We start from the raw sequence: 10,079 nt of genomic DNA, 5'->3' as shown, positions 1-10,079 counted from the left end.
CCACATGACAATGTCCAGATGTCTTCTGAGCACAGTGGCAAAAGAACAAGCCCCCATTGTGCAGCTCATCTGCACGGGTGTGTAACCTGATGCCGTTATATAATAGCTTGGCTCGAACGATTTGCACATCTGAGGAAGGAGATCCCAGGGATGTTAAGCCAATCAACGAGAAAATATGCAGGATGTTTGAAGTGATTTCCTATTTTTGAGGGAAGCATGTTTTCTCCATTTTGGTCAATGAGTCAACTTCTACAAATTGTTGCCACAGAGTTTCCAATGCATCCATACTAGTCATTTCGCGGGAGGCTGGCGCAGGCATCCATGACTAAATAGCTCCACGCAGCTGCTGTTCACTGGAGCTTAAACACTCTAGTTATCCAGTAAACCATTGATAAATAAGTCAGGGGTAAGGGTCATCTCAACAGAGTGCTGACTAAATAAAATCGGTGAGATGACATCATACCTGGTTTGAGAATGCGTCCACTTGTTCAGGGGACATTTCCCCACATACTGGAACCCAAAGAGTTAAAAGAGTTCATGAGAACACATTTACAGGCATGCCAGATAAGGATTTCTTATCCAATCAGAAGTCAGAAGTAAGTCAGTTGTGGAAAAGGCAAATTTGGTCAAATAATCAAAAATGAATTCAAGACATGTTAAGAGGTGTTGAACTAAAAAACTGAGGATCTGGATTGGGAAATAAAAGGACATAAAAGTCTGTCTTTGCTTTATCATAACAGTGATTAATTTTACGACATGAAGGTGTCTACTAAGTGAATAAATCATTAAACTCATCAGGTATTCCCCACCAATTTAACGACTAATCCAGCCTTCCTTCCGCCGCGGCTCCCCCTGATAAGGGCCAGTTTCAGCTGTCCTTGTGGAGACATGCCCTTATCAGTGCTTTTGTTGTGTTTAGGTACAAACAGCGCATTCCTGCGGGGGAGATGGGTGTGCGCCGTTGGATCGGAACACAGCCCTGAAGTTGGAAGGTCAGAAAACGATAGAAGGCAGGATTGAAGGTAAAAGAGTGTGGGAGGCCTTGGGTAAGAGAAGGAGGGAATGAGGGAGGAATGAGTAAAAAGAAAAAAAGGCGCTGCACACCAGCTCTGGGTCGGACGAAAGGGCGAGGGGGAGTAAATCACAAAGTGTGTGAAAGATAGACGACCCTGGGAAGAAGAAGCGGTGGCAGACTGTAACTGTAAAATGTAAACTGCAGTTGCAACTTGAAGGGGAGTCGTGGAGAAAAAGCAGGAAGGCGATAAGAGTCAACCAAGAAGAAGACTGCATAATTAGCACTTGGCACATAGCCTTAGTTGTGGGATAAACAGTCTTAATGAAAAGCCAGAGCATAGAGAGTGTGGGAGGCCACCAAAGTCTTGCAACTGTTGCATTTTCCTGCACTGTGATTGGTCATTGGCCACCACTCCCAAAAAGTCAAAAGGTCACTTGGCAAGACAAAGTGATCAAACGTAATGAAATAACAGCAAAGGCCATTGCTCAAGCTGTCGGGAAAGAAAATTGAATTGAGCAAACAGTGGGAGGGGTTTTCATGACTCAAAAATAGTCATAGTAGTTGTAGTAGTAGTGAGTTTTCCTTTGACATGGTGTCCCACCAGATGGCACAGTTTTTCTTTCCTGACAATTTGCATTTTATATTTAATGCAGAGCATGTAAATAAATGTACATCTTTTTTAGCCCTAGTGGCCTAAATGAGAAAACAGAGAGCACCGAGCTCCAAAAGGTCACCGCCTGACATGTCAACATATAGCTGCCAGACAGACAAATTCCTGGAGCAGATCCTAGCGGCACTGTGAGAGGCGTCCAAATTGTCATTTTGCCTTTTCATATAGATACGCTGCTACTGGTATACATATGTTATATTCTTCACTCGTCTCACTCATTTTCAATATGTATGTGCAGTATGTAGTCACACAGGAGCGTGTTTGCCTGCAAATTGGAGAGGTGACAAAGGCCATAGCACAAAGAGTGCACTGCTTTTTGCACCATTTGGAATCCATTAAATTCATACAACGCTGCTTTGAGGTGGCGTGGAAAAAAAAAAGGAATGGAAAGGCAGAAATAAAAAAAGCGAGTGGAAAGCCATCGCTGAATGTAATGCTTTCCAGACGTGCATATGGTCGTTTCGGATATCTGAGGGGGGCGACGAGCGGGAAAGATACACAAAAGAACTTCCTGAAAGGGGGATACCCTTATGCGAGAAGGATTTCCCTCGAGCCGCCTCCACTCCGTATCCACGTCTCATTTCATGTGAAGCGGCCGTTGGGTAGCCACAAGCTGATTATATGGTAGAAATGAGTCAGTCACCTGAAATAGACTCCAAATTCAAGAGGCACTTATGAGATGGGCGGGGAAAACCAATGGCATCCAAAAAATAGGGATGACTTTTCCTTTCTATATTGCTTTTCAAGTTATAAAACCCTGGTCTGCAGAATTTTCTGGATATATCTGTTGTCAACTAGTCATACTTGGGAATACTGTTCATTTAAGAGGCCGTTCTCACATTTCCTCACAATATCTCATTAGATTATGGACATTTTCTTAAATGAGTTATTTGTAGTTTGGATGTAATTCGGTGCTTGAATAAAAATAGACATTGCCAACTTAGATTTCATTGGAACATTTGGGTCAGTAGCTCTGGTAAAGCAAAGCAGTTTCAGTCTATTTGATTGTCACTGAACATGTTTCACAATCATATGAAACCCAAGAAATGATGAGTTGTCAATTCTGAAAAAGGAAGCCCTCCCATGACAAAAGAGACGCCCTTGTCATCGGCTTCTCCTTTGAATCATGCGCAATGAAGAAGAACACTTCACTCTCACACGCATTGCTATCAATGGATGATTCTTCCCAAGACCATCTTGGCCAGTTGGTACATTCCTTGTGACCAGACAGTGGTCATTTTTCCACCCACTCACTTCAGGCTTTTTGTCCTTCACTATGAATTGCCTGGAAGGACTTTCTTCACCGTCCACTCAAACGCCCATTGTGTCCAAAAACATCTCTCGCAGCAGCTCGGCTCCACGGGAGTCGAGCACCTAAAAAATCAACTGCGGCTACTGCGGTGTGGTCTTGCACACACTTGTGAAATGTGGTGTGTCGTATCCAGCAGGGGTTTGCCAGGAGCCTTCTGAACCGGCCTTTTGTGTGTGCTCAAAGGACGGGTAAAAATAATAGCCTGCCGAAACAGAGGCCGCCTTCCCAAAATGAAGTCTGATGTGTTTCCCGTTGTCGTGGAAACACAGCGAGGACTCGGTTTGGAATTTTTCTTTTCCTTGCACAATTCAACATCAGTCAGTGGGAGGAGGTTCTGGGAGCAATTACAGTGTGAAGACGCGGGTTGCAATGGGAGAGAGGAGACGCGGTGGCCATAATGTTTGCGTGGAAGAAAGAAGCTGACAGGGTGAAAAAGAAGATTTAGGCCATGTATTCACTCTTGTGCGAGCACTATAGGAAGAAGAAGAAGAAAAGAACAACAACTTTCCACCCCATTGCACCGTAGACTGTGTTTCGTTAAGGAAAATACCGTCCCATAGGTCAGATCCTGGCTTTGCCTTCTTTTGTAGCTCGGATCTTCCCTCAATGCTCTTGTAATGTCATTCTGTACAGCCACTAGAGGAAAACACAATGTTCCTGTTCAGAATTCATGTTTCCCTTTCATGTGCAGGAGTACACGTCTCCACTATTGCATCCCAACCAAACAACTGCCACCTGGTGTAAATCATCACACTCCGCCTAGTCTCTGCACAGAACGCATCTAACCATTGCACAGACTGTGTATACATTCCAGGTCTGAGCTGGTTGTGAGCTAGACAGACAGACAGACAGACAGACAGACAGACAGACAGACAAGCAGACAGGCGGTTATGTAGTTACACGGATAGATAGATAGATAGATAGATAGATAGATAGATAGATAGATAGATAGATAGATAGATAGACAGACAGACAGACAGACAGACAGACAGACAGACAGACAGACAGACAGACAGACAGACAGACAGACAGACAGACAGACAGACAGACAGACTGATAGATAGATAGATAGATAGTATTCAACAAATGGCATATTGTTTAAAAAGGTCACTTTTGCACGTCACTGCGCCCATAACGTTATGTAACAGGGCTTTAAAGAGACTCCACAGCAACAGACAAAAATATTTATGTATGAATGTATGTGTGTGTGTGTGTGTGTGTGTGTGTGTGTGTGTGTGTGTGTGTGTTTGTGTGTTTGTGTGTTTGTGTGTGTGTGCCTGCGCGTTTGTTTGAGTAAAAGGACCAAAATGCACATAAAATGCACAAGGGGCTCGGCAGCACACATTCCCAGATGGATGTTCCCTCTCAGTTTATGATATAAATCCTGTGTCAAGAAGTGTTGGTACTAATATCATATAGCAAAGTAATGTCTTCCATATGTGCGTGTTTAGTTTAGGGGACGTTTTTCCAGTGCCCCACCCTGAAAATACCAGAATTTAAGTACTCACTCCACCCAGACATGCAACCTCTGACCACCAGGAAGTGCGTCTGAATCAAACCGTTGTTGTGGCTTTTTTTGTGCTTATTTGCATTGTTCCAGCTGTCACGCTTTGCCTTCTGATATTTAGTCTGATATTAGATTGCAGCAAACCCTCACTGGGCACTTCATTAGAAATACCTTTACATGAAGGACTGTTTTTGACTGTATATTTCGTGGTGTCAGATTATTTGATTGTTTGGAGTCTTAAGAATCGATATGTGAGTTGGGCTTACTGTTTCATGCATGACTTAATAACACAAATGTCATTCATTCATTCATTCATTCATTCATTCATTCATTCATTCATTCATTCATTCATTCATTCATTCATTCATGTATTCATGCATTCATTCATTCATTCATTCATTCATTCGTTCATTCATTCATCCACCGCCAACAACAACAGTGTAAATTGAACTTGCCAGAGAGATATTAAGTCGCCAATTTGAGAGGTATTGTGTCAATTGGTGTTTGTTCATCATAGTCAAAAGTCAAAGTCAAAGTCTGCTTTATTGTACAAGGTTATGGAAAAACTACATTGAAACCTTTCGAAAACACGGTAATTGTTGGTGCAAACCCATGTAAAAAATGCAAATATTCCCCCACCCCTAGAAATACCAACGATAGAGCCCAGTCTGTCTATCCTAACATTTAATGTCAAGACTTAAACATGAGTTAACAGAGAGTCTTGGCTTTTGTGTTTGTGTGCAGCTTTACAATATGATTGTCAATGCGCTGCTAATTGGGTAACATCCTGATCAATTTGATAATGCAAATGTGAAGGATAATACAGGGGCGGACTGCACAAGCACATTTTAAAAAGTATATCAAGAGTACAAATGACATTGTAAGAGACTATAAAGGTATTCTAGAAGATACAATCAAATCTAAGATATAATTACTTTGCAAGCATACATGCAAACACAGCTCAGGATGATGCACTGCGACGTTGCGCACAACTGGAATTGGTCGATGTCACTTCATCAATGCTTACAACACAAGTTTGAGTCTTTTCTCACTCTTTTCTCACAATCTCACATAGTTACAATGTCAGCTTTGTGACATTGGAGCTGACCTACCCCACCACCCCCAGAAAATAAAAGCTGCAACAGTATTGAAGCTGTGACTGAAGGCCTACTGTAGGAGTTTCACTGAAATTCTCTACTGTGGCTTGTTCTCCTACTGATTTAGGTGTCTAGTTATGAGAAGCCAAGGGCTTGATTAGCAGCTGACCCCTTGTCAAAAACTGGACAATCCTTTGACTGGGTGTGCGAATGAAACTTCTCAGTTGTCTCATTGCTGCCGAATTGTCAGGGCTTGCTCTGATTTAACGCTTTCCGTGGGTGTTCTGGCCTCAAAGGTCAAAACAGAGAAAGGATGGACCCCTTGAACAAAAAGTCCACAGTCTGAGTTGTCCAAGTCAGCCAAGATGCTGAATTTTTTTTCTTTCTCTCCCTCTTTCTCTTTTATTGGGGGATTTAAAAGAACCGACCAGCACAGTACTGATGTCTAAACTGTGGATTAGCTCAGTGACGACACCTTTCACACACACAGGGTATAAATACCACACCAAATGTGTTTATGGGTGAGTGCACGCTCGGGACTTTTACACCAACACATACTTACAAGGAGCGTGCTACATTCAGACTTCAGGTGCAATTGCCTTGTGACTTCCTGAGTCAGCGTCTGTCAAGTAATGAGCATCTCCACTCCTATTCCAAGTACTCATGAACGCCTCTCACACTAAGGTGTGGCTATAGTAGTTAGTTAAAACTCAAGAATAGTTTATTGTTATTATTCCTATTATTACAGCGTGACTTCTCAGAGTAAACAAAATCCAGTCCAGTGACGACGTGTATGGGACAGCTGGAGATTTGAATGTAATTTGTAGTGTTGTTTTTACTCTTTATATCACATTCTTCTTCTATTAAGGTTGCTCATGTTTTTTTGAAAAAAAGCCACACAAAGTCAAAGATAGCACAAAACACCCAGTTAATCCATCTCTCATGACATCATGCGTGACCGTGGTTCCATGACCTCAGTTAAATACGACTTTAGAGATCTCACGTTATGTATTTTCTCTGCTCAGTTTACTCAAATCATTAACTTGGGAATACATTTTTCCACTTATGTTAGCAATGCGTCCAGGCCCTGAGGAGCAAAAGCAGTCCAAAAGCATGATTTCCTCTCCATCATGCTTCACAGTGTGTTCAAGTTTTGATGGTGTCTCTTTCATTTCATAACAAATGCCATCAGTAGAGAACTTTCCCTATCTATAGACTGCACTGAAGAATATCAAAGTTTTTAGGAATATTTTTGTGAATATTTCCAGCCAAGCGCAGACACGTCCAATCAATACGCATGTAGCTTGGTTGTTTCCTGACGCTGATTAGCACTCTGAGAAGTCATCATAGGATATGGGTTCAAATACCTTTTTCACTCAGCACTGTCCAACAGATATATTGAAAACATTGTCTTTTTTTGGTGTGAAAGCTCAGCTCACTATGAAACTCTGCTTGTGTGTGTGTGGATGTGTGTGTGCGTGTAAGCGAGAAAGTGAGAGAGAGCACACGTGATTTAACTTTTCAATAGGGACTTCAAAGTAACTTCACTGAGATACTCATGGGCCAGTGCACCAGCTTCCCCCTCTTGAAAGCCCCCTAAAACACACATACGCACACTTTCGCACACACAAGCTATGCAAGTGGATTCATGTTTGATCAAAAGGTTAAAAATCTATTTACACAACACAAAACATTTCTCTGTCGTGATTTCTCAAATGGGCTTTTCCTGCGAATGCGTGAAAATTCTTCTATCTTTTGGGGTTCAGGACAACCTGTTGCAATGGCCTACTGAATTTGTTGACGGGAACTAAATTGTTTTGCCTCCTTAGTGTGAAGGTATTAGTGAGTAGCTGGAAACCATTCATAATGTGGAGATGACTGCCTAATAATGGACTAAATTCTTGACAGTGGGCCAGAACCTTTGAGGCTTTATAAGTCCTTGCCGTCATTAAAGTCTGACTAAACTTTCCTGTGTGACCAAATACAGAATTAAGTCCTACATTCAACATAATTGTTAGATGTTGCTAATGTTTGCTTTTGTTAAATAAATAAATGGAATAGAAAAATAGAAACAGACAATTGCAACATTACAGTATGAAGCATGTTTTCATCTGAGTTTGTTCGACTCAATTGATGCCAACTGATAACTGATTTACATAAAACTTTGGGAGGAAGTGGAATAAGAAGAAAAAAAAAAAGTTAAATAAAGTATATCTGGTTGTGGCTCTGGATATGGGTGAATTATTAGTTCAGTACGATCTTGACCCAAGGTTGCTTTTGCATCCTGTAAGCATCTAAATTTCATTTATTGTGTTATGTTTGACATTAACATTTCATGTTTAATCATTAATGTTCATATTAAAGTCATTGAAAGAGCCCATCAAACTAGGTGTTATGTCTGTCGGTTTGCATGAGAAAGTCAAGGCACCGCAATTCCAAATAATGTCCATATGTAATCTTTAAAAGGCTACTGTAACTTCGAAACTGGATACCCTCATCTGCTTTGTCTTATCGCTGAATCTTAGTGTCAGTTTTCACATTAAGGTGTGACCACCTTCAGATGAAGACAAAATACTGGATGATGTTTACGACAACCAGACATACCAGAGCCTCCGACTGGGCTAGCAATAACTGAGGCTTGTTTGCTCAGGGATGGTCTACAGTATTTTGGGACTAATACCTTAAGGGGGTAAAGTCTTAGGATGGATGTACTAAGATTTGGCTGATGCCTGTGCTCAATGTAAGTCGCGTTTGTTCAACTTTTTACTGCTGCGCAAGGGTAGTTGTCTTGTATTTCCTAGCCTTAAATGTCCTGCCAAGTGTACCTTCCTGAAAAACAAACACACAAAACACAGGGGTGAGACTCAACAACATGATGGGGCGGAAGACAAATTATCAGCAATCAAGTCAGCATAACCCGATGCTGACTCACTTCAATGTGGATTCCAAAGAAGATGGAATTGCTTCATATTTGTTTTCCAGTAAAAGCCTGAAATTCCTATCTGAAAGATAATCTTATATTTTTATATGATTCAAGCATGGGTCCTTGAATATCTTTGAGCTTTATTGGTCTTTTGAATGGAATGTGTGTTTGTTAAAAACCTGCAGGAGGGATCTTTGGAATGTTTTACCCAAGCTCAGAAGTCATTGTTCTGATGTGCATACTAAGGAGACTGTGCAATTGTTTCTTTGTTTGACCATATCCTTCATGGGAGCAGGACAATTACGATCTACATCCTGCTCGGAGGGAACAACATCACGCTCAAACGAGGTCAAGATAACTCATGTCATGCTTAATGATATTTAAGAAACATTATGACTAATATTGCTTACAAACAAATAATGTTTCTCTTAATATTACAAGTGATCTGAAGTCTACACTAGCTATATTTAGTATTTTCAAACCAGTTCTTGATTCAGCACTGACTGGAAATTCCACACAAATTAAATCAAAGGCAGCTATGCAATTGCCCGTCCATAGAAATGATTAAAAAGATGGATTTGATGGAGTGATTTTCAAAGACTAGTCCATTTCTTATGTTCAAGTAGTGTTCATACTCACATGTGAGATAACATCTTCACGCGGATGGAACACACGAAATAGCAAAACATATCAAGTGCAAACACGACTAAAAATTTGCAGATTACAAGATGTTGGGTTCTTGAGCAAGCTCTCATTTTGGTTGAATGTACATATTTATAGTTATGGTGGAAGATTCATTTGATTAAAAGTCAACAAAATAGAATTGAGAGTTTACCGCCTGCTTTCTGGTGTGAAAACCACAAGAACCTTTCCTGCCTTTCGGATCTTTATTGGAATCCTGCATCATGGTACTTGAGTGATGCTGTTCCTGCCCATTTTACATCCCCTTTGTCCAACTGTCAATTGAAATGATCAGCTCATCAGCAATCTCTGAATGAGCCTGATAAAGATCCTAATCCTTTGAAAAAGGGGTGTTGGAAGAGGGAGACGTGTAAAACTTTCAGGACAGCAGCCCTTGAGGACTGAATTTGGACCACCCCTGCTATAGATGCGATGTGATTTCAAATGTATTAAATTGACACTAATATGATGAAAGCCAAGCTGATGTCGATTTGTCAATAATGGCATTGACTTTTTTTTTTAATACAATACTGAAAAAATAGAAGGAATCAATACAGCCAAAAATCTTCAAAAAATATTTTGTTGAATTTGATCAATATATTCAAAGTCGCAAGTATTTGCTAAAAAAATCTTGCATTTCTTCAAATTGGAAACCATTAAAATCCACTCAGCTGTTTCATGAGAATCTTGATGATCAGAAGTTCATTGCAGTACACTTCTTTATTTTCTGACATAATCAAAACTGAATGACTTTTGGCGGGTGTGGTAATAATTTACAGAATGTGACCTGGGTGACTAAATGGGATCGAGAAACAACTTGAGTAATAGTTGTTTCTCAATCCTATACCAGTGAAGAATGTCATGTGCGTCACAA

The sequence above is a fragment of the Syngnathus leptorhynchus genome, chromosome 1 (assembly GCF_054491065.1).
Source record: "Syngnathus leptorhynchus isolate UIUO chromosome 1, UIUO_Slep, whole genome shotgun sequence".
NCBI lineage: Eukaryota > Metazoa > Chordata > Actinopteri > Syngnathiformes > Syngnathidae > Syngnathus > Syngnathus leptorhynchus.
Note: the sequence above shows the minus strand (reverse complement) of the source record.